This window comes from Passer domesticus, chromosome Z (genome assembly GCF_036417665.1).
Source record: "Passer domesticus isolate bPasDom1 chromosome Z, bPasDom1.hap1, whole genome shotgun sequence".
Taxonomy (NCBI): Eukaryota; Metazoa; Chordata; class Aves; order Passeriformes; family Passeridae; genus Passer; species Passer domesticus.
This window is the reverse complement of record NC_087512.1, coordinates 73,747,128-73,773,047: the sequence shown is the minus strand read 5'-3', so window position 1 is coordinate 73,773,047 and position 25,920 is coordinate 73,747,128. Positions and strand designations below refer to the sequence as shown.

General features: G+C 35.5%; 1 long non-coding RNA gene across 4 annotated transcripts in view; it reads left to right on the top strand.

Moving 5' to 3' along the window:
• The window catches only part of LOC135289428 (uncharacterized), a 148,118-nt gene that overhangs the window by 62,942 nt on the left and 59,256 nt on the right, over positions 1 to 25,920 (top strand). For 2 of the 4 annotated variants that reach the window (XR_010352176.1, XR_010352173.1), the window contains exons 4-7: positions 7,551 to 7,784; positions 10,337 to 10,477; positions 10,753 to 10,799; positions 10,907 to 11,034. This is a non-coding gene — a long non-coding RNA (uncharacterized LOC135289428). Of the gene's footprint in view, positions 1 to 7,550; positions 7,785 to 10,336; positions 10,478 to 10,752; positions 10,800 to 10,906; positions 11,035 to 11,915; positions 14,695 to 25,920 lie in introns of those variants that run through there. The other 2 variants (XR_010352177.1, XR_010352174.1) reach the window with 2 other exon arrangements.

Sequence of the window (25,920 nt, the reverse complement as noted above, 5' to 3'; positions counted from 1 at the left end):
AAAGATTGCTTTCTTCTAGAGTCCTCAGTGTCCAAGAAACTTTGCTTCTCCTCTGAGAAGGAGAGATGCTGGGAAAGTAAATACATTATCTACATTATCAGTGCTGATATATAACTCTGATTAAGATTTTAGGAATAGCTAAACAAATTACTCTCATTACTAACCTCCCATTCTGAAACTTATGCATCCTGCTGTTTGTTCTGGAAGCTCACTTTATGTTTTCTAATGTTGCTTTATAAAATAGAACACCACCAACTATTTCTGTTATTGATAATTTTCCAGTGCTGCAAAGCTCTTTGTGTTTGTTGCTGTGACATTACTACCCATACCTGAGCTTTCCCACACAACTGCATCATTGCTATGTAGCACAATCATGTAGAATTTGGAGGAGGAAAAACCACTTTTGAAACAGAAGCAGAAAAGACAATGTAGAACAAACCTGCTGATACCCTGCAGAGTATTTAATTAACAGAATCAATCACTTCTTTGATAGATAAATTATTTGACAGAATTCAGGAGAAAACACCTCTTTTTCAGGGCAGGGATAGCTCCTTATTGACACTCCCACTGTTTTTTTAAATTAGTCTCTCCTGATTCCCACAGAGAAGAGAAAAAAAATAATTTTTTAAATTATGTATTTAGAACATCAGAATCCACCAACTGATGAGGGACTTTACAACATATTTCTCTCATAGGACAAGGCACTTTCTGTCAAGCTAATAGTTGATGCTAAAGGGGTTTAATCAGTGCAGTATGATAAATGTATGATGTTTCAAAGTACATTTTACATGCAAAAACTTCCCTGTATACATGCACACATACATGCAGACAGCAGAAGTATTTTTAAAACAGATTTTTCAGGCTAGAAACAGGGTATCTTTTTTTATACATTATTCATCTAGCGTGTAATTCAGAAGATTTTTGTACTGACAAATGTGGTTAGCACAAAATCATGTGTAGTCCTATTGAAATAATAAATAAAGACGGTAGTCAGTTCCTAAAAATTCTTAACACCTGCTGAAATAGCTGAGCTCTGGACCTTAAAGACAGCTGCAAACTTATTGCTCTTCATGGATTTCTTTCAGTGAAGGATAGTCAAATTCATGTGGGTGCATCAGGTTTGAATGAGTGTTAGCCAATAAAATGTTAGCTCAATCACTACTGAAGCCAGTGTTTATATAGAATCTGTAATCCTTTGCCAAGCAGACAGGCAAGAAAAAGAAGAAAGAAAACCCCAGCACTGATTCAAATGAAGCCCTATGAACCTAAACTTACTTTATCCATATTATCCTAATGTGTGATAGTAGTAAGTATATTCTTTATACTAGTTATGACTGCATAATTTGAAGGTTAAAAATCCAGTTTTATGTTTTCTCTTTCATGTTTTCCTTGGATATGTAGAAGTGGACTGGGAAGAATGCCATGGACTTTACATACCATGGCATTTTTCTTGCCATTGCTAGGTTCAAAAATAAGGTACAAAACTGCGATAGAGTACCACAGTTAATTTTCTAGAAGCTTAAACAGCTCTGGAGAATTAAACATCATAAACACCTGGAATATTTAGTTCTATTCCTTTATATAAATTTTATATTTCTTAACACCTATGTATTTCTGGAACACAATGTCAGCCTCATTCTGGATCTGTATTCACATATATATTTAATATTCTTTTCCCTCCAGAATGAATAAGTTTGTCTGTGCAGATGTAACATATGTATATATGGACCACTTCACCATTGAGCCTAATAAACTCAACCTCGTTATAAGCTAAAATGTTGCCAGCTAAAGTGTCGCCTGCCCTATAGTGGGTTTGCCAGGAAATAAAAGTCTTTCATACCTTACAATCTCACTAGCAGAAGACTCAGACCTCCCACTTTGGAGACAGTAAAAATAAATGAACATAGACTTTTTCAACAAAAAGCAGGTAAAGGTTGTGTTCCATCAGGGATGTTTTGAAATTTTTGTGATTTCTTCCCTGAGAATATGGCCAACTCTGTTACTGTCAGGATTAAAAGCAGACTGTCTGGCTCCAAGTAAGTGGGGTCACACAGGATTTGGGTGTCTGGGCACAGTCAATCAAGCCACTCACAGCTGGGTGCTGACAGCTTTTGTGCCCCCAAACTTTCCTTGGGGACTGCAGCTCTTGGCACACTGCCCCGGGCTGAAGGTAGACTGGGGACAGCCAAGCTGCCAAGCATTCAAAGCTCCCAATAAGTGCACTCCTTCATGTTGCTTGGAATGACTTTGCTCCAAACACCAGCCCCATCTCTGTGTCTTCCAACCTCAGCAGCTAGTTGTCTTCCAAGAACTAGCTCAGTTTATGGTAGAATTTCCTTTCCTGGTGGGGTAGCCTGGAGGTGTGATAATTTGCCTTTGTACTTAATGGCCATCAGAAAAGGGGGCTTGCATCATGCTTTTCTTCTAGATCTGGTTTGCAGTTAAGTCAGGCTTCCACTCCAATGACCCTGACCACTCCTTCCCATCCAAGCCACATCCCACATTGTACAGTTTGCAGGAAGGTTTCAGGGAGCAGAAGTTTGAAGGCAGTGATCAGTGATCAGCCTGCCACAGCGGCTGAGGTCTCTGACACAAAGGTGTGCAGCTTAAAAACAGCCAGAGGTCTACAGCTTCGACCCTGCTGCATTATGTATAGGCAAAAAAAAAACCAAACAAAAACAAAAACAAAAAAAAAAAAAAACCAACAAAAAACCCCAAAAGCAGAGATTTCCAAAGCTAATTAAATAGATTTGAGTATGACCTGTGTCTGACATGACATTAGGGCATAAAGAGCTCTTACATGTAGTTCTGATTTAAAATGGATTTTGGCTTTGCAGGAGTTGCGAAATCTTTATAGTCGTCTAATAAATCTGTTCCCCAGACCTTAGGCTTTTTTCTCCAAAAGCCCAAACACTTGTAAAATATTCTGTCAAAGTCTTTCTGCAACATTCCTTTTCGTGATCTAGAGCCTATAGCCCTCTTTATTGAATTTCTAATAAATAATACATTTTTAATTGTTTGCCTCTCAAAACTGCATGTAATTTTATCCTATGGCAAGAAAGCAAAGCTGAGATTCATATCCCAGCAGAATTAATGTTGTGTCAAATCACTGTATTTTTCACCCTCAAAAATCCTGTTCTAGCTCTGTAAGCTTGTATGACCACATTATGGAGAGGAATGAAAAAAATGGGAAAATCTGAGCATATCTGTAGGTTAAGGCGCTCACCTGAGGACCAGGAATGCAAATCTTCAGTTGTAAAAAGAGGAATCAGTTGTCTTTTATTATATAAATTGTGATATTGAGCAGTCCATTTGCTTTATAGATATTCACAGACAGGGCAGTTTCCCCTCAAACATGACCTGATTTCTTATCCTTTTGAATTTGTCTTCATTCTAACGAGTGTCTTGTTAGCTCTGTTTAGAAGGTAACATGAACATCTAGTAAACTTTCAAAGCGTGAAGCTGCTGGATTTCAGAGCCATATACTGCACAAGCCCTTCCCAAACTGAGTATGAAAACATTCCACACTGCCAGAAGGTTTAAGGGTATTTCCTTCATTCTTCTGCTTTACACTAATGTTTCACACAAAAGAGGAAGTGTTTCAGCTTGAATAGCTGCTAGTAAAGTCCAAGGTAAAGAAGCAAAAAGGGCCTCTGTGTGGTATCCACAGATGTTTAATTCAGCCGCGCGGTGAGGTGTTCGGGTCCCCGGCACACACACCTGGAGAGTCCAGCTTTCTCTCTCCAGGGACCCAGGGGCTCACCCTGGTCTCAGGGCAGTACAAAGATAAGGACCAATCAGGGAAATGGGAGGGGGTGACTCAGGAACATAGGAACAGGGGAAGGAGCCAATGGGGTGTGACTTAGGAGATGCCCCCCAGGGATTCTGCAAGGCAGGAGATGTACAAGCAGTGTCATGAGGTATATGGCAATGATTAATGGCGCTGTAGCTAACTAGGCTATGGGAGATGTCCAGCTAATTAAATTTCCTCTGAGACTTCCTCGACATTCTGTTCCCAAATTTGCAAATTGTGTGACAACTTTGCCTTGTAAGTGTTGTATGAGATAGCCATTATTAACAGGGACTGACTTATGAAAAGATAATGTTTCCTATCCAGCATGACTAGCATTATTTGTACTTCCTTTGGTTTCTGTCTTTGATCTGTGTTTAAAGGAGAGAAAATCTGTCGTGTTTAGCCCAAAAGAAAATTCCTCACCACCTGCTGTTATGCAGAGTGCAAACCTTCATGGTTCTGAGAATATCATTAGTAATTTTGGATAATTACTTAGAGAAAGTATAGGGGTCCCATGTTCTACTGCATTGTAATGAGAGTCCAGATTTGAGTCCATTTCCCCGAAAGGCAGATTCAGAAGCAAATCAATTCAAAAATTAACACAATATGAAAGACATTTTTTAATTGATTTTTCAAGTGAAACCCTTCTTTTTAAAAATATTTTTCCCCCTAATTACCCTTAATCTCATTTGGATATTTCATCTTATTAAGACATATTTTCAAGAAATAAATATTACTGACTCTGCCATGTGAAATTTTTAAAGTAGCAACCAGTGATTATGGACAAATAATTTGGTAAGAAAGTTTCTCTCCATGCCTGTGCTTGTAGGAATACTTCCTGAAAAGGACACTCGCCCTCTTTTGTTGAGTTGTAGCATTTTTTCCTGGTTTTTGGGAGCAGTTTGTTTAGAGAAAAGAAGTGATACAGTAGCATCAGTGCTCTGTCATCTAAAAGAGTTCCTACTCACAGATTCCACTTGATCTTCAGATACTGAGCTGCAAAGACAAAGAATGAAAGAATTTGGGTATGTGTTTCTGAAATGGCCTGCTTAAGTAAAGACAGCTGATTTTCAAAAAAAAGAGACCCAGCACCTATCCATTTTGTTTTCCATAGAGGAAGCAGTACCTTTCTCATACAGATACAATCCAGCATACAAAAAAGGACTCTGAACTGAATGCTTTGACCTGCACTATGATAGAAGAAAGAGGCTTATAAAAATAACCCATAAGTGAAATTTCACAAGGAACTGTTAAGTTCAATAATATAAAAAAATGGGTGCGAGAGGATGGCAAAATGTTTGCAAAAATCTACATCTACCAAAGGAATTACAATTGAGTTAACAGAAATTATGCATCTGCACCAAATTGATCTAAAATAATCTTGAATGTTTGACTTTTAGTAAAAGGGTAAAAAGAGAATTTGAATTTGGGGTCCCATTGAGCTCTAGTCTAATTCAGTTCCACCTGACGTTTTACCCCTAGTGACTAAAAATATCATAAGAATTCTCTTCTTTGGGTGGACAGTGAATGATCTCTTTATAAAATATTTTTCCAAGGCTTGCTTTTTGCTTGCGGTTATGACTTTGTACCATTTGCAGGAGCTGCTGATGGAGTTGTGCGTGTGCTAAAATGTACAGGCTCCATATTTCGGAAATGGAAAGGGTGGGTGCTATGTACCAAATAACTTCATGAATATTCACTTATCTGTCTGCTAGTTTAAAGGGATTTTCCATGTAAAAACCCCCTACATTAGTCCTTCATTTTTAAGAGCAAAAGGAGAGTTAATTTAAATTTAATTCAAATGTGAATTTCCTTTTATTTTTCAAGAGGGTATTTTAAATCAGATGGCTGGCTGAAAAGTAAAATAAATATAAGAAGAAAACTAGGAATCTAAGCATTTTAAGATTGTTTGGGTTCCTTTTTATTTTTTTTAAAGAGAGCTGTATTAAGAAAAAGATCCGGCTTTTTAAGCCAAGCTAGTTTATGTCTGGATAACAGAACAGACATAAAAAAATCCTATTTACTATAAAAATAAATAAATAGCCCAGAAGATTTTCACTGAGAATACTGAAGGCATTAAGATTTTAACATAAGAAAAGATTGTACAATATTCTCTTCTTTACTTTTTACACAATAAAAGAGACACGCTTTATATCTGCCAAAGCATTATGAAACAGGAAGTAATGTGACACTTTTTTAGGTGAAGTAAATCTCATTATCTCCTGTTCCATTATGGATTATCTTTTGTAAGTGTCACGTTTTAAAGCAAAAGAACAATATTTTTACTGGGTGTTTTGTATGAAGAGAGGCTTCTTACATAGGAGGATTACATTAGAATTTGATTTTTTAACATCAGTATTTCTTACTGGTAATAATTGTGGGCAGTAATTTTTTTTTTTTTTTTTTTTGCAGATAAATAGGAACATTAATCTGAACTCAGTTCACCCTTCCCACAGTGAAATCAGCAGCACTAAAATTTCACTACGTGATCATAAATGGAAAGTGGCAAAAATGTATTAAGCTATAAATGTTATATTATGTAGCTTAATCTAGTGTGAGACTGGAGATCAAGTGAAGCACTGGAAAACATAGCTGATTCAGTTGCTTGCCACTGAAGTTCATGCCAAGAGTATCTTGCATTCTAAAATGTTTGTAGCTTATGTTTTGCTCTGGAGCAAATCTCAGACTTTTATGTGAAGCTATGCGGCAGTAGGCAGAGTTACCAGCATTTTTAAGTTTACAGGGGCTTGCCCTGACTGGCAGTGCAGAATTCCTTGAAATCCAAAACACTAACTAGAACTTTGTAATCTTGTGTGGTTATGCATTTCTGCTAACTACCAGTCATTTAAAAAATGCACAGGTTGCAAACAAAAACAAACAAACAAACAAACAAACAAAAAACCACCCCAAAACAAAAAAACCCAAAACAAAACAAAACAAAAACCCGAAAAAACCAAAGGAAAAAGATGTAAAAAAAAAAAAAAAAAAATTGATGTCTGCTTTTCCAGTGGTGTCAGCACTAAAATAATACTTACAACAGTTTCAGTAATCGCTTCTCTTCTACTACCTTGGGATATAGTGCTGATCCCTTTCTACCCTAAACACATCTTTCCTTTAAGGCCTCTAGTTCTGCTGGGGAATTGGTAACCTGCAAGCAACCATCTAAACCTGACTGTACCAAAGAATGTGAAAAATTCTTCTTAACTTCCAATTTTTGCTTAAAAATACCCACCAGACACTAAAATACCTAAATACTTCGACCTGCAGTACAAGCTGGATAACACTAATAGCCTCACTGCTGTCAAAGGAGTGGTAGAAAACTGCAGCAATTACTTTGCTGTCCTGATAGACATTGATGAGTGTGAAGTCCTATGAGGGGAAAATCTGCTTATTCTTCACTGATTTTATAATTGTTTTGTTTTACTGTTGATACCTAAAGGTAGAATCCAAAATATAAAAAAATTTTGCTAATTCAGAGGTTTCATTTTCATTGGCAAAGAATAATGTGGCCCTTCAACCTGAAAAAACATATATTTTAGAGAGGTAAAATATGAAAGTGGTAAATATGCTTCAGCTGAAGTTTTACTTCCTCTAAAGTATAAACCACACTTAAGGATAACCTCACCTTATGCACAACATGTGAGGTTGTGTGGTTTGTGGTATGCAAGGTTTCTGTGGAGATCCTAATTTCTTGTCTAAGGATATTTAAGATGATCCTCTGATTTTGGGAGACTGACCAGAAACATGTTCTTGACAGGTACTTCACTACTACAAATAAAGGCTTTGCAGGCAAACTGGACTTCTATGTCTGCTGCTTCATAAATTTTGGCTACCTTGAAGAAAACGACATGCATTAAATGACATGAATAAGAAAGAGAGGATGGATTTACAAACACTTCTCTTCAATGAGGATTTTCTAATGATAAAGTAAAAAACCATTCTCATTAAAGTATTTTTCTAACACGATGCACCCTCCCAGGAAAGACAAACTGTGAGTAATTAGAAAAGACATGAAAATGTAGGCTATATTACCTTCTAAGACAAGATATTTTACATTGGCGAAACCTATGCCTCTCACTTCTAGAACTACAGTGGAGAATATTTCTAAGGAAAATTCTGGCCTCACAACTGAAAGAAAAAATTGAAACAAAAACTCAAATAAAGCAATGTTTTTTTCCTTTTTCCCAAGACAGTGAAGAAATTTTTCAAAGAAGTCAAAGGTTTGCTGGCTTATTTGATTTTTTTTCTGAAAAAAATACCCAAACATGATTTTGTGTTCATATTCTTCACTGAAAGGATTTCATACAGCTTTACTGATCTGTTGATTGTACACAAAGGTTGCCCTCTGGAGCTATGACTGAGCTTTCCTATTTGAGATGTCTTGGTTATACAGTTAATAGTTTATTTCATCAGTAGAAATGGAGACTGGAAAAATTATATTAATAAATCTATAACATGATATTTTGGATCTTTATTTCTCTCTATGAGTGACAAATAAGGAATTAGAGTAATCTCAAGAATCTAAAGAAATTGAGTTATGTGAAATATATTTGACATACTATGGTTAAAATGTGTCTGAAAAACAGCTTAAAAATTCTTTGAAGAACAGTTTTTATGCATTTTCTCCAGGGTATCCATACTTGTAAAACTTGTTTTTTTCAGAACTTTCAGCTTCTGGTGGCAGCGAGTCACAGAGGGTACAGGGAGAACTTTTTTAATAGTTAACTTTCCCTGTTTAGTGACAACAAACAGACTGATTATATTTCTCCATGCAGACTTCATAACTGAACCACAGTTCAGTTTAGTCCAACAGTTTAGTCCAACATCCATTTTTTCAGATGGAAAAACTCTACGTGTGATATTTAGAATTTCTTCTCTTTTCAGACACCACTGATCTGCAAGTTCTTTATAAAATACTTTCAATGTATCAGGTTGTCCAGAGTGGTTGTAGAGTGTCCATCCTTAGACATACTCAGAAACCAACTGAAAAAGCCTCTAGCCAACTAGCTGTAATCAATCCTGCTTGAGTACAATGTTTGATAAGATGACCTTCTACTGTCATTTCCAACTATTCTGGGGTCATATGACTCCAGCTCTACAAATATTTGTAGTTTGACAAATTAGGAGCAGCTAGATTGGAAATTCTCAAAGGCGTTAAAGTGAATTTGAACACCAAAACATGCCTAGAGAGTCCAGCTACAGTTTGAAAACTTCAGAGAATCACATGAAAACTTCATGGCCAAATTAACAATAAAGGGTAATCCTGTTACAACTAGCCAATTTTTTTTTTCACACGTGGAGTTTTATTTTCACACATGTGGAATTTTATTTTCCCTCATGAGGGCAAAAGAAAAAAGTGTCCTGATTTCTCCTTCTTCAGCCCTTAAAATGAGATTGTCAAATACTCATGCAAGGCATAAAATCCAAAATCTCTTTTTAAAACATATTGGCCATGCAAAAACCAGCAAGAACTGCTGTTTGAAGCCTCTGGAAGTTTGAACAAGACTAGGAGTTAGCTCTTAGCAGCTGGGCTACAAAATCTTCACCTATAATCTGTAGTAATATATGTCCCTTTACGCTTTGTGAAAACCTGACCAAGATATGCAAGTTTGCACTTGATGTCTATAAACTCTAGCTATATCAATTTCTAAATCTATAGCTGAAAATTTCCATTCACCGTGCTTTGCCTCATTTTTCTCTGGGAAGAAAAAGCAGAGCAACTCCAAACCAGAAAAATTACCCCTAAAGTTAACAAAACAAAATGTCTTTGTTTGTAACACAAGCCTGAGAGGCATGTGGCAGATTACATCTACTTTTACCTGAGGCATAGTGAAACAAATGATGTTGTTGTCACTTTCATGAGAACTGATGTCTTGTTTTGGAAGCTAATAATAAGCTATTAATAAAATGTGAGATTTTTTTAGCATGTAACTTTTCCCAGTTTTATATGTTTTTATTTCTGAGTGACAAAAATGCCTTCAATGTGTATTTCACATCAATGGACTTTATATATTTGCTGTCACTATGTGTTAGTCCAGTGCAGTCTAACATAGAACATATCTTCCTGCTGCCTTTACATAGAACAAACTGCATATTTTTACAGAAAAAGAAGTGTATTTTTTGAAAGTAGAAAAGAGTTGTACCTTATATATTTATATAAAATAATGCTTAAAAGTTTCTTTTTTTTACCCAGGGACCTGAGAGATTAGTAGTGTTATATAGATCATGTAGCAAAGATATATCAAATGACATTTTCTGGTGGTGTAAAGTCAAATTAGTAGGAAGTACACCATGTTTCCTCAGGGGTCTGGAGGTTTACTTTTAAAAAAAAATAGAGGAAGCTCTCAAAAGTTGTACAGCTCTGCAAACCAGGCAGGAAAAGAACTCTAAGAGCATGCTTCCTCTCCTATAATGTAGCTGTATGTCCTGGAAAACATATTTGTTCTCACTCTATAAGCTACAAAGCACATTGTCTCCATAGCAAAATTATATATTGATATGTACCTTGTGTTGTCTTTTCTTTTCTTTTTTTTTTTTTTTTAGGTAGGCCTTTGCATTTTTTTTCCCAACAGGTTTTTGCATCATTTTAAGGACATAATTTTAAGACAGGATTCTTGGCTACAACCTGGGTTCTTAGGCTGCTCAGTACTTGGCAGAGCAGTCTGAAACTTTCACTCTTTCCAGGTAAATTCATATGTTTTTCAAAAATATTATCACCAAAATCACATGATTGGGACCATGTCCAGTCAGGTTTTGGAGGCTGTAGACCCCCCCCAACCTTGTAGGGCTGTCTGCTTCAGAGTTCAATCACAAAGTAAAAAATCTCAGGTTTTCTTGCCTTTAAAAATAATTTATTTATTTATAATTTAATTCCCATTTATGTCCATTGCCTTCTGTTCTGTCACTTAGCATCATTTAGAAGAAAGTCTGATTTCATGTTCTTTGCATTTTTTCATCAGGTGCTTATACCAGTGAACTAGATACCCTTGGGCTTTCTATTCTCTAGGTGAGCAGTCCCAGCTCTCTCAGCCTCTTCTCGAGAGAGGTACCCTAGTCCCTTCAGCATCTTTGTGGACCTTGACTGGACCAGTATGTTCATGTCTCTGTTCTCAGGAGATCAGAACCGGACCCGTCACTCCAAGTGTGGCCTCACCAGGACTTGGCAGAGGAGAAAGTTCACCTCCCTCAAGCTGCTGGCTGCATATCAGGATGCATGCCTCATGATGCATCCCAGAATATTGGTAACTGTCTTTGCAACAGGGACACATTGCTGGCTCATATTTGAATTTCTGTCCATCAGAAACCCCATTTCCTTTACAAAGCTGCTTTCCAGCTGGGTGACCCCCAGTCCATATGCTGGTGCTGGGGTTTGTTCCTCCCTAGGTACAGGATTTAGCATTTGTTTACCTAGTGGATGATTTAGCAAGGGAACACAGACCTGTCATTTTAACAACAGCTTATGAATTATATCTAAAATGAAAAGAAAATAGATTTTTTTTCCCTTGTTTTTATTTTTTTGTACATGGTAATTAATTTCTGATAGAAAGAGTAGTTTCAAACTTCTACATATGTTGACAAACTAACTTTTTAATGTGGCAAAAGCTTGATGGGGCAACTTATACTGCTGAGAAGAACTGCTATTCCCCTCAGGCATGATAATAAAACCTGATGTTTTAGAGTTAACATAATTCCACTTCTAGAAACGGCTTAAACATTTACAAGACCTTCTGCAAAACCAAATTATGTAATGTAACTTACCCTAAAGCAGTAAAAAAAGTGGATAGAGGTGATTCAAGTCTTTCTCATACTACTGTTTTGTATAGCTCACACTCTTTTTCTGCCATGGAAAATTTTTATGCAAAATCTACTTGTAAGATTTAAGTTTTGGTGTTCAATGTGTATGTTTAAGAAACTATTTCCCTCAAGATCCATCAGATTGGCTTATTTCTGTTCCTAGAATGTGGAACCATGATATGATATTGTCTAGACAAAACGATTTAACAGAAACTTGTAAATTTTGTTTAGAAATCTAGAGACCCATACAACATACTGGAAAGGCTGTATTTCAAAGACAGTTGGACACTGATGGCATTCAATTAATTTTCGTATTAATTTATAACAGCACCATTGTCTTGGACACTAGATTCTATTGAAGATTCAAGCACCTGGCAAGGAAGGATTTGCTCTGGTGGATCTAAGGAAGACCAAAGTGATATTAGAAACAGTTTAAAGTAAAACTCATATTTCTCCCCTTCTATCATTAGAGGACTGATGCAGAGAACTTTGGTTCAGAAATACACTAATGTTTCCATTGTACAGTATTACTGAACTGCTCTGCTGACCCCCCTAAACAATGCTGACATTGGGATGAGCTTAGATGAAAAGACAATATTAAGATATTACAAAGTGGAAAATAAATTACCAATACAAAACTTTTTCCATTTGGGTTTTTGAAGGTAATATTTTTCAATACAGTCTGATAAACAGAAATGGGGGAAACTTACAAAACAAGATTATTAACATGGAAGTAGTTTGCAAATTACTCTACATCTCTGGAAAAGATGAAGCAAAGTGTGCACTTGCAGTCACTAAAATCTCATACATGAAGAATACATCCACTCTTATTCAGAATAAACACCAATTTGATCACATTCTGTAAGCTGTATAAATAGCAAGGAATGTATGCCAACAAAATTTCTACATTGAATAGTATCCTGTGTGTAGGTTTGAAAGAAAGTAGACCCAAAGAAAATAAGAAAGAAATGAAAGAAACTTGCCTCCTCAAAACAAATACTTTCTTTCCAATAGAAATTATATTACAACAGAAAAATCACAGAAAATTATTTCTTCTAGCCATGAGTAGCTGAAACCATTTTTATCTGTTATATTTTGTTTCCTTGATGAAACCCAGCAAAGCAGTGGCAACAGGTTTGGAACCAATGTATATCAGAATGACAGCCTGTTTAGGTTTTTTGGAAAAAGATGTTTTTACAAGGGATAGAGATATAATTAGTGCAGATGTCAAAATAATGCTTTAAGCAAAAATAAAGTAAGCTATTCATTCATCACTTTTACACAGGGACTGCAAAATATTTTGCCTTTCCTTTTCTAATTCCTAGATACACATACACCCATAAATGCGTGTATATTTCAACTCTCTTCTGAAGATTAAAAGAAAAATACCTAATAATTACAAGAAATTATTTTTCTCAGCAGCATGAATCTTAATAAACAAAGGATTTTGACTCAAGTGTGGAAATGCAAGAAACAGACACTAGGTATCTACATGACATAAGAAAACCTGTGTACTTTATTATCCTTGCTAAAATATATTGTCTCATTGTAAAAGTGAGTGGAATGATGCTTTCAAAATGGATTGAGAAAACTATTGATTAATTTCAAGTATGCTGGGATATGGATGTCCAAGCTGAAATAATTTATATGAACTGTTATCCTAAGAAATAAATTGGCTTGAGTTAGGAAACCAAGTACAAAGGTAAACAGTGAAAGCACTTTTCTCCGTCTGGGGCTATCAAATCCTTGTGGAAAAACCTGCTTCCCCAGCCTAGGCACCTTGATACAATGGGGCACTTATACTTCCTTCACACCTGCACACTACTGCTGCAGCTTCAAATACCACTGCAGGTGAGTCTGCATTACTCTGTGTAAACAGTAAACCAGATATTGGTGGACCTGACTGTCAACATTACAACATTACAGTTTTGTGTGTATTTATTACTATTTTTTGATTTTTCTATTTGAAACAACTTTGTAAATTATGGATTTTTGGGGGGGACAAATCACAGTTTCTATTCTTCCCCTTATTAAATTAAAAAGAAAGTTGGAAAAATAAACTGAAGTTTTTAATTTTATGGCCTCCTACAGGACCCAGGAACACTATAGCTTCCTTTCTTGGGTGTTCACCTGAAATAGTAAACCAGAATACTTTTGTAAGATCTTTGCTACTTCAGATTTAACATTTAGTGACATGACCTCACATTCCAAAATGACCTTTATCAAGAGATTTGAGTTGCTGGTTGGTTTTTGGTTTTTTGGGTTTGGTTTGTTTTTTTTTTTTTTTTTTTTTTCCCCTGAGATTTGTCGAGTGGATGAGAAGTTTGTGTGCAAACTCTTGAGCTTTATCACAGTAAAGTGACATGCAGTGAAGTAGAAAGCAGTTTCTATTTATTATCTAGGTAGCTCATAATATTTATTCATACTAATTTTGTATTGTTTAGAGTATAGAACACATGAAGCTACTTTATTAACAACCAATTATATGACTTTTAAAAGTCATATCATTATTTACTTCTACTTTTGTTCATAATTTTTACATAATATGGCCTGTTAGTATTCTCTTCTGCTCAGATCTAATACAAAACAGAAGAAGTGATAATCTTGCATTTTAGTAATGCATAGAAATAAAAAGCAGAAAGATCACAAAGAATTTAATATACAACCCAGGCTAGGATTATTATGTATGACAAAACATTGCTTAGGCAATAAATGAAGCTGCACTTTCTCTGTAAACCCACTAATTTGTTTATTTCACCTTATCTATGTGAACAATAAACATTATTTGTTTAATTATTCTGAGATAGTATATTTTTATTAGGTAAAAAACATTTGTGGCTAAAGTAATGATGACTTTATTATGCTAATAAACAGGACTTGTGCCATTTGCATCTGTTTAACTTTATACTTATTTAGGAATTTTTAATCTTTTTTTTCCCTTTATTCTTTAGTTAAATTGACTGCCAAAATGTCTTTCTAAACATGTAACCATTATAGTTTTGAAATTAATTAAACAAAATAATGTAAGCTATGGTAAAGAACAAACAAACAAACAAACAACTTTGCTGAAAGCTGGTGGTAACACGTAACATTTTAAAGTTTTAAATAAAGAAAAAAAAAATTAATTGAGGGAATAAGGCACTCAGCTTCCGGTGACTCACCACTTGGCTGCCTAAATCTAAGAGCTTTTTGAAAGGGAGGGCTCATTACAGGCAAATTATTTCAGATTAACTATTCCTTTTGAACTTCAGTACCACTTTCATATTATTTACAGTGTCTGATGAAACACAGGCCTGGGAGAAGACTAAATGCTGCCCTGATTTTTTTGTTTGGTGTTGTACTGAACCCATTTCTAGCTTGATAATTGGTTAGTATTAATGATGGCAAGGAACTGTTGCTGGTGGGGAGCAGTTAGCATTTCTGTGCCAAGAAATGGTATCTCCAGAGTACTGGAGATACTTTTGGGATACTAGTAATAATGATTCTCTTTTCTTCCTACTAGATTGCATAGCATGACAGCTGTGAGCTGCAATTTTTCTGTAACTTGGGTTTGCTGCATCCAAATTGCTCTAAAGACAATGCAACTGAAGGCATTCTGCCTCTATCTTTACTGTGTTTGTCATTTTACAGTAATAGGAAGATTTTTTTTGACCTGTGTTGGTCTTAGGTAAGAATGGTGGGGTCTACAGGGTGGGGTAATCTTGACTTTTTTTGCTCTGAGCCAACAATGGCACAAGTAAAGGCATATTTGACATTATCTTATGGTACTTCAGTTTACCTGTCTATCCAAATAACTGCCTGTATCCTTTAAAAATAAATCTTCAAGTTAAACAGTGTCCTATTTTCAGGAACCCATCATAGACTGACTGCATTATGGCTCTCTAGTACTGTAGGAGTTAGGCAGTTTTGGGACATTACCAGCTATCCAAAAAAGGCAGACCTTGTGCTGTCCTAGGATTAACTTCTCAGCTCTTTTCTTGCCCAAAAAAACACAGCCTCCCTTCCACCAAAGGGTAACATGCAGGGAGGAAAGACTGATGCCCACTTGAATCTCACTTTGACATGAATCCAAGACTCGATAGTGATTTGAATCCTGTCATAAAAGTTAATTTGTTTTTCTATACCTCGCAATTCAGATTTTTAAATTTGAAAAAATTAAGTTTGTTAAAAGCTGAAACAAATGTATTGGTTAATTATTACAAGTCAAACAGAGCGTTATGTATTTGCCATGTCCCTGGAAAGAATTTTTACTGTTTCATTCAAAAAATGCTAGGTCTTCTCTGACACATGACAGATAAGGGGAAACAATGAATAACTTTGGGATAAGGGAATAGGTGAGTCTAAGTCCCAGATAATGCTTCAGGCACTTGCACTGTGTTTTATGTTTGATGATCATTGCTGCCAATTAACTTGAGAAAATATTACCTCCTAAACTTAGTATGACAACTAGGATAAAAATACCAAAAGTTTTCTCTGAATATTTCAAACTGTTAAAAAAAAACAAAAAAAAAGCCTATGTCACCTAATTTCTGTGACATCATGCAGGATAGAATTACAATCATATTTTGCAACATAAATTTTTCAGCACCTTAAGAGAGTGTGAAAAAAGGCTTAGGTAAAAGATATTTAAAGGACCTCACCAACTTTGGTTTCTGTTTCTAGTTCTAAGACGACATATTGATATATGTCAGGAATCTGATTCAGAAAATTCCTTTCATAAGAGTATAACTTAAATTACACAGGTAATTCTGTTCTCCGGGTAACTATTTATGTAAGCACAAGGTTGAATACTTGGTTTAGGAGTTGTGGTTAATTTCTCTATTTCTTTAATTTTCCTATTTTTAATTATGCATTTTACTATAGCAATGAGCTTATGACTTATTTTTCATGACAGCTTTTGAAGGATGCATTAAAAAAAGCCAAAATACGGTCAAATTTGACTTTGGGAATGTCACAGTTTGGAGAAGGGAGGAAATAGGATTCTGCTTTTTCTAAACTGTTATGTTCTACTGGTTCTGATGTCCTTTCTCTTAAGCTTCTCTTGTTTCAGTATTTCTGATCAAGAGAAGAAGAATCAATGTGCAAGATGGATTATGAAGTTCAGGTAAAGGTCTTTAGCCCATAACAAATATGGGCTAAATGTAGAAAGTGATTTTATTGATTTCTTATAGATTTAGACTTTCTTATAATGTCTTATAGACATTACTGAATTTTCAAGACAGCAAGTCAAGGGTTGATTTTTTGGAATCTGAAAAAAAGAAGTGATGATTGGGGAGAGATTCAGCAAGAAGACAAGAAATAGTCTTGAGAACATAAAGAGCTGTGTCTACTAAATCAAAATTCCTTTTAGTTTCAAAGGGATTAAGATGCTTGCATAAATGACTTACTGGCTTGTATAAATGGGAATTAGGTTAGTAGTCACAATGTGACACAGTCCAATGGGAATGATTTCCTATGTCCTTTTCTATTAAAAAATATTTATATTTACTTGTTGACTCTTATGTAGAAAGTATTTTCATTAATCCCCAGACAAATTATTTTGTTGGTTTCAGTTTCACTCAAAATCAAGACCTAAAGCAGTGATGTGAATGTGTTTAGAGAAAGTCATAAAGTCTCAAGAACCTTGAATTCTATACTAATTCAGTAAATTAGTGACCTTTAACTTTATGAACTTTTTAAAGAGAAGCACATGCAGACTTAATTTCTACACTACGTGAATGCTTCTCCTGTATATATTTAGGACCCTTATAATTTCTTTCAGTGGTAGTTAGTAATTTGTATTTGGTGAAGATGGAAAGAAGTTATAGACATCTGGTGTCTGCCTCATTGGTTTCCTTGTTTATTTGGGCTGAGGTTTTTTTTGGGTTGTTTAGTTTCGTGTTTTTGTTTCTTTGGGTGGTTTTTTTTTTGTTTTGTTTTGGTTTATTTTGTTTTGTTTGCTTTTTTATTTTGTTTTATTTTTGGTATGTTCTTTACAGTTTAAATTCTGCCCCTCTTGGTTGCCCAAAGCTCAGCGGCAACCATTGGTGATTTTAGTTGGAAGGCTTTTCCTTGCATGAAAAGCACTGACAAAATCATGATAATTTGAAAAAAATATTCATTGCACATCTCAGCCTTTCACAGTTATCTGTATTTTCAATCTATCTCTACTGAAATTTTGTCTCCCTCTTTATGTATCCATATCCTAATTTTTCCATCTCATTGTGAACTCTCTGCAATCCCTTACATCTGCATATGCAGACCCAGAAATAGTTGTGTAGCTGTTTACAGTAAATTTCTCTGTCTTACACTATGAGGGAAATGGTTAGACAACATGATTGCTATTGAGAGCAATAACTTAATTGGTGTCAGTTTTACTGCAAAACCTGTGCTTCACTTTGTTTTGAATTTTGTCTTTTGTATCCACATGCATTGCCTCACAGGCAAAGGCCCAAATACTGTGTGATGTGCATGCTGTAATCCTGCAAACAACATGTTGAGCAAAAAGCAGTAGGCAAATTAATTCAGCGCAACACTGCCAGGGAATAAAACCAGATGAGTTATTTGACAACTGAATTGCTTAAAAAGCTGCCTAAGTAACAGAATCCTTTTAACCTGCTGACAGACAGTAAAACACTTGTGTTTTTGCTGGCTGATCAGTAACTGAGCACAGTCTCATCCTGTAATTTGCAATGACACAGCTGCAATGGACAAGCCACTACAAAGCTTTTTGGTCAGGATATTGACAAAGAGATGTGCTGAAATTTTGATACAGCTTTCTGCATTTCCTACCGAAGCATTATCATTATATCTTATTGACAGTGGCAACCTTAGTGCTATAACTTATCAAGTCAGAAAATCTTTTCTGAACTGACTTCATTAGGTGAGGTTTAGTTTAAATTAATTTGTTCTGTTCTGCCATTTCAGTTAGGAAATGGCAGAAGTCAGTCTCTTTGCTAAATTGGAGAATACTTTCATGACATTTCAAATAATCTCAAAACAACTGGCATTAAGTAAGACTTAATTCAGAGCCATGAATTCAACTGGAAACTCCAACAGATTCAGCTTTGCAATTTTTGTAACAAGGACCATGAACCACCACAACTCTGCCTGAAATGAATGGCAATTTAATCTTTCTGAGAAGTGGGGTTTAACTGCATGTGATATTTGGATTGTAATTTCTCAACTTTCTTCTATTTTAGCTTTTATTCTCAATCACAAATTGCCATACCTGCTATATTTAGACACAGAAATACTTATTCTTTGTAACAACGTCCAGACTCCAAAATAAATTTCCTAAATAGTAGACACTGTGAAAACAGTGTCTACTATTTAGCTGAGAAATTTAGTTGACTTTATTGTGGTTGCAGGGTAAACTACTGTAGACAGAACTTTTGTGGATGTTCTTGCATCTCAAAAATTGCACTCCTACGTGCAAAACAGATGTCTTAATTTCTGTTTCCCCACTCCATGCTGACATAAATTTTAACAGGATTCTGTGCAAAATGGAGACATTTTTTTGATCAGAAGAAATGAAGTTTCTTTCAGGTGGAGAAAGAGGGAGGGGCAGTTTCTTGGCCTACACAGGCTAACCCTTTGCCATAGTTTCCACACTGTACTGCAGAATTCCATTTGTAAACATACTCATCCTATGTGCGTTATGGAAATCCCTCATGAAAAGAATTTTCTTTTCTATACTTGAAAACTAGTAAATCTCATCTAAATAAAACCTGTGAAAAAGTGACTTGTTTTAGAGTAACATATTTATTCATGCCCACAGTTCAGAGCTGTAAAGAAATATGTTTATTTTAGTAAAGACTACTGGAAAATGGCTTCACTCACTTTTTGTCTTTCCGTGTTGTTTTGGCCATGGATGAACATAAAATATTTCTTATTTCAGTCACTAATAATATTTGTAAATTTTTACAGCAAATATACTCATAAAATCTAGTATTTCTACATTCATATCTATCACATCTCTAACATGAACTATTTTAAACTTGGGAAAATATAACTAATACAAATATATATATTTTTCATTTTTTTCTATTTTAGATGTGTGATCAACTACAGTGGAAATCTGATGTGTTAATTAAAAACATAAAAGAAAATACCAATGATTTCGAAATATTATTATTTCTAAAAATTTCTCTTGGAACAATTTTTTCCCTATACCCACATATATCTAGAGGCTAATCTCAGTTGATGAAACAAAGTTTCTGTAATAGTGTTGTTCTTCCACAGTCTATGAATCCTAAGCAGCCTCATACTATTTTTTTATCTATATATCTATATCTATCTATATTTATATCTATATCTATATCTTAGCTATATATTTACACACAACTTATTTAGAAGTCTGCTGTATTTACATAAATAAAAGTCTTTGCTGTTCCTCAGCTTTTTTTTTTCCCCCACAGTCCATATTAGTGTTGTACGTCCTCATATATGCATGTACAAGTATAAAACTGCTTATCTAGGGAATCATATGAGGGGAAGAAATCCCACAATTCTTATACATGTAGGATATGTAGGATTTAATCTGTGAACAAGGCATCAAAAATCAAAATGTTTTTCTTTATTCATTTGTGTGTGCTGTTTTTTAAATTTTTTTTTTATTTTTTATTTTTTATTTTTTATTTCTTTTAATCCAGATTCAGCTGTGCATTTATCTCATGCGTAAAATAGACTTCATTTTTATAACAAAATTCTATTTTCCTGTACATCGAAAGATTTATAGTCTTAAAACAAAGGATCCCTTTGATGTGATTCACTAATACATGCAGTTTAGAATAGCATATGATTGACCAAGCTGAACTGTCTTCTGATACAGCTTCACTGAAATGTATTACAATTGTATCAATTTATCCCAAAATAACTTCTTGCAGAAAATACTAATTCACTGTATTTCTCAGGAGACAGTGCATGAGCGTTTTATGGGGATTGAGAGTTGGATTTGAAAGATTATCATCAGAGTATAATTGTAGGGATTCTGTGCACCGGATAATGCAGTCAATTGCTTACTTCTGGTTTCAATTAACAATCTTCTAGGGACAGTCAGATAGAGTCTCCACTGGTGTGGATAAGCATAGCTGAGCTGAAAAAAGGAGAGAAATACCATTCATTTGCACAAGCTTATTTTCTCACTTGGGGCAAACTACATGATAATGAAACCCACAGGACATAATAAATGGGGAAAGTCTACGAACGCCAATAGGGATGGAGAAGTAATAAGAAGACAACCTAATAACATAAGATATCTGAATTGAAGATTAAATGTGGTTGTAGGCTGGAAAATACAAACAAGTCTATCTTGGGAGAAAAGAAAAAAAATGATGCTGATATTTTACTCCAGCACAGAAAGAAAAACCTAGGAAGTGGTAATTGTGTGTGATTTGGAGAAAGTGCTCAGACTGGAATTTGACTCTCAGTGCTCATTGACTTTCAATAGGATTAGGATACTAGCTCCACTCTCTCCATTCAAAAAGCATTCATCATCTGGCAGTAATTTATGATGGTATATTTAGGTTTATTTTGTGTCTTTAAAACCCCTACTAGAATATGGGGATGGAAAACAAAGGATTTTCTTTTAGAAACGAAAAAATGAGTTCAGGTTTCACCAAAGAATCTTTATGTGCATCCAGAATACTGTTTTGTGTTTCTGAAGAAATCCTCATTTTAAACAAACTAACATACAAAGGAACTAAGGATACCAATACCAGAAGAAGGAAGACAGTTGCTTTCATGAAGCATGCATGCCTCATGTTTTCTGTCCTGGCAGAACAATGAGATAATTTGGGCAAGGTGTGCTATGCATTTTTAATGTTATGTCTCATTGTGTACAGAATAATGGTCTGGTGTAAACTGCAGGAAGCCTTGGTTAAGGACACTGTAACCTCAAATGTACATGCTACTAGATGTATGTCAAATAATAGGACTTTGTAAAGGGGAGGACTGGGCAGGCCTATATTATCTTTTCAATGCCAGCTTTTAAAGTAAGTACCCAGATGCAAAGCCTTAGTTTCTTTAATTGAAAAAGGCTTTTATATACCAGAGAGACACTTCTGGTTGCTAAGGTTCCTTTTTTTCCAGACAGTCACTCCAAATGGATATGAAAATGAATTAATGGAGAAACTATTTAACAGTGTATGTCTTAAGGAATAGTAAATCTGAAAAAATATCTGATTTTGGTAGTCATCTTATTCAGCCACCCCAAATGCCTTCAAAAATTTAAGAGATAGTATTTTTTCCAGTTTATATCATGGACTCAATATGGGAATGCAGAAACTAATTTTTATTTCTCTATGCCTTTTTTTTTTCTTTCTCTAAAATAAGGATATTACATACCAAATTACAAATATCTCCTCTCCATTTTTAGAATTTACTGTCACATTCAGATACTTCTTTTAGTTATTTCAAAACAAGCTACCCATGAAACTATTTTATTGCAGAAACCCATCACCTGTGAAGAGTATAGAGAATGATAAGAAATATATGGAGAGGGATTAAACAGGGGTTCTCTGTAGCTTGCCGTGATATTAACACCTTTTTTTTTCTGTATAATGCAGACCGTTTTTATATAATGCTAGGAGAAGGCTTTTTATTAGCTAATATTTTTCCTTTTCTGACTTTTTCGTATACACCTGTTTCTCATGTTACTTTCTGCATGCTGCTATTCAAGATTTCCTTACATGGTTTATAAAAACAACCATCAATCCCTTATCCACTTTTAAGCTTTTCTATCAATGGTTTCCTAATTTCTTACACCCAAACTCTAACTGCCTCCCCTCCAAGACAGCCTCGTTGCCATCTGTCTCTGTGCATATGCCTGCCTTTTATGGCTATGACTTCCCAATGTTCTGCAAATAGCTTGCAAATAGTTTGCCCTGAGTAATTTACTCCACTTTCCACCAGATAGCAATTTTTAGCTCCTCCTCAGTGAAGCTGGTATACATAACTTTTTGAGAGAGACCCTTCAGCACTGAATCAGTTCTTCAGCAGTGAGAAGGGGAACAAAGCATGTTTCCAATTTCATAAACTGTAACTGGCCACTGGTCAAAATCAATGATTGGATAAATTTCAGTGGTAATAAACCTATGGACAGAGGTAACAGGAGGTGGTTTTGCTTCTAAGTGCTTAGGTTCTCAGTGTGAATAACCTGACTGAAACTCAAGGTCTTGCTTAACTCAGTCAAGTTAGTCAGAAATGTTACATCCTTTGTGGGGATCTTGCCATTTTTCTGTGCTACCTAACCAACACCAGGGTCTCAGTCAGAAACTCCACATCCTTCACTCCTTGCTCTGTGACAAACACCTGGTGGAAATCTACAGGAGGAACTTTCAGGACCCTGGCTGCTGAGGATAGGAGAGGTCAGATTTTAGAGAAAGTGGAATTGAATGACTGGCTTTTCTGAGTTTGCATAAGCTGAGGTTACATAAAGTAATTAAGGAAGGCAGATGCAGGTTTGTTCTTTGTTTGGGTGCCAACTTTTGAAGTTTGTTTCACTAGCTGCAAAGTAGGATGAAAGATCTGCAAAGAAAAGAGCTTACCTTGAAGATGAATCAGGTCAGGATGCAAGATGAAAGGTTCTTATATGATGCTGGACATGACCTCTTAGAGTAATGAACCCTGCATACTGCTCCAAGCTTCCAGAAATACATGGGAGGAGTGGGAGGATATTTCCATTGTGGAACACTATAGGTTGTCATGGAGCTGTGAGTCTTGCTATGCAGCCAGCAGCAAAAATGGATTTAAAAGACACAGAGAACAAAGTTGTCATAGGACTCCTTATTTGTACTATTTTCTCCTAAAGTGAATATGCTTTCGCAGAAAAGTGCAGAGTATTTCACCTCTCAACTGTTCAGAACCTTGATAGACCTCATCTGAGTACCAAGAAATCTTGATTCATACCTTAGTTCAGATATTTCTTGGCAAAAACATAACTCAGCTTCTTCATTGCTCAGATGTTACCTGGAAAATTCTTGGGTTTGGATCGGACCCACAAGCTGAATCAGAGCTGATGATGTGACAAAGCCCAGAGCCTATCCCAGGTTAGACCAGCCTAGGTATTTGAAAATTAATGGGAAAATCAGGGCATTGAGGACAATAATCTCAGAAATCATTATTGTCCATTGTGTAACAGCTGTGAGAGGATATGAGGCAACATGAACTTGCACTGATTTTGATGCCATCCCCAGAGGTTTAACATTCAGGTACAGCCGGAACTTATTAACACTTTGCAGACAAATCTGTCCTTGTCCAAGTAATTTTCTCCTTCCTGGACCTTTCATTGAAGTTTTCCTTCTGTCTTCAGTTCAGACGGACCCTCTTAATAATTTTTTTTTAATATAAATACCTCTGAAGGATGGAGTTTAAGAGCAAAAACTTTTTAATGTACTTCCTCACATACCGCCAAGCATTTCAAACAATGTTTAAAAAGCCCAGTATTCAAATCCTGTAAAAAATCAAACTTCGAATATATGGAGTGTAATGCTGGGTGACACATTGGGACATACTTGGGGGAGTGTGAAGATCTTCTTTAGATTAAATGATTTTGCTGTAGGAACAGTGAAGCCAAACCCCGTACATTGAGTCTTTAAGCTGTATATGATGTTGTTATTAATATTTTGCCTCAGTATGCTTTTTGCCTTGTCTGGACTGTAAAAGTTGTCTTAAATAAATTAATTTAACTAGTGGTCATTCAAAGTTACCATCACTCCTTGTTAAAATTTCTGGACAATGTTTGGAGTTGGAGAGGCACAGATAGTCTTTACACTGCAATCCAGGTACTTATTTTCCTTCGATAGTCTGGAGGATGTCCTTTACTTTTTGTTTGAGAATAGCAACTGCTTTTTTTTTGGAAATGGCAAAATATCAGAGATCACAAAGATCTGGGCATTTGAGTGATTTTTTTATTTAAAATGGAGAAGATTAGTGCAGACTGATGTGACAGAGTAAACAGGGATGCTTCAGTCCATTTCAACTACCTCACATATATTTTGCCAATTATGCTTCTGTTTTAAATCTGTTTATCTCCACAGTGTTTCAACAAAAAAACAAGACCTGTTCTTCTCCTTGTAAGCTTGATCTGGCAAGGGTGTCTCTTGAGGGACCAGTGTAGATATGGAGCCATTGCTCCATACGACTGATGACTTATTTTTTTCAATAGCCTCATAAAATTTTGCCACACTGTGATGGTGGGTATGTAATATCAGATTCAAATGGTCTTTATCTCTTTCTTGCAGCTGTTTTCTTCAATTTCATGAAACTTCTTCATGATTCTAGCTGTGTATACATCCAGAAAACCATATAGTTGTTTCTGCTACCTCAATACCCCTAGATGTAATAAATGATCTAGTCAGCTCCATATCCGGTATGAGATCATTGTTTTTTTTAGATACTTTATTTTCTGTCTTTCTACAGGACAGAACACTGTTTTCTGATACTACAGACATCAGGACACAACCTTCTAATGTACCACATACTTCTAGTGGAAGAGGAAGAAAATGGATGCTGTTAAAAGTATCTGTGTAACCAGAGCACATGTAATTCAGATATAGTTATATGCTGAATTAATTCATGAGGCAAATAAGCTGGTTATATGCCTGTGTGGATTTAGCTTTCAAGGAGAAATTTAATTCACCCACAAATTTCTTCATCCATCCCCTTAGAATGATTGAAAGTTTTTCAATGCAGATGTTTCCCTGGAGTGAGTGGGAACACTTTTGAGGAAAATCCTATAAAAAGGGTAAATTTTCAAACATTAGGAAATGTATTGAATTCTCTTTGCTCTTTTGCTCCCTCATGCTTTATAGAAGGCTGTCCAAGTTTCCCACTGCAAAATACTTTCTCTGGCCATTTTTAGGTTTAGTCCCATATTTACTCACTTGGTGCTCAACCTTTCTACAGCATATAATTCTGTTAATATAAACAGAATTAGTCACATTAAATATGTGCTCAAACATTTCTAGGCAACAGCTTTAAGACAATACACAAGAATTTGTCTTATCTAACTCCTCCTGTTCCTATGAAATTATTTTCTATTTATCAAAGGAATCAACAGCTGTAAGGTATCTGAAGGGATTTGCAAATCTGAATATATTTGTCTAGAAAAAGAAAAATTGCTAACTATCTTGGAAATATTAAAAATATAATCAGCATGTTCTTATTTTTAAAGTTGAAAAAATGAATTATGGAAGTTGTCAGTATTCCCCAAGGACAAGAAATAAGCCGTTTCATTTCCTCAGTCTGAGACCCCTGGAGCCCACAGACTTCTCCTCACCTCCAGGCTGCACACCCTAAAAGTTGTCTTCTCCACATTCAGACCTTCACACCTCTCATCTCTCCTTCCAGTG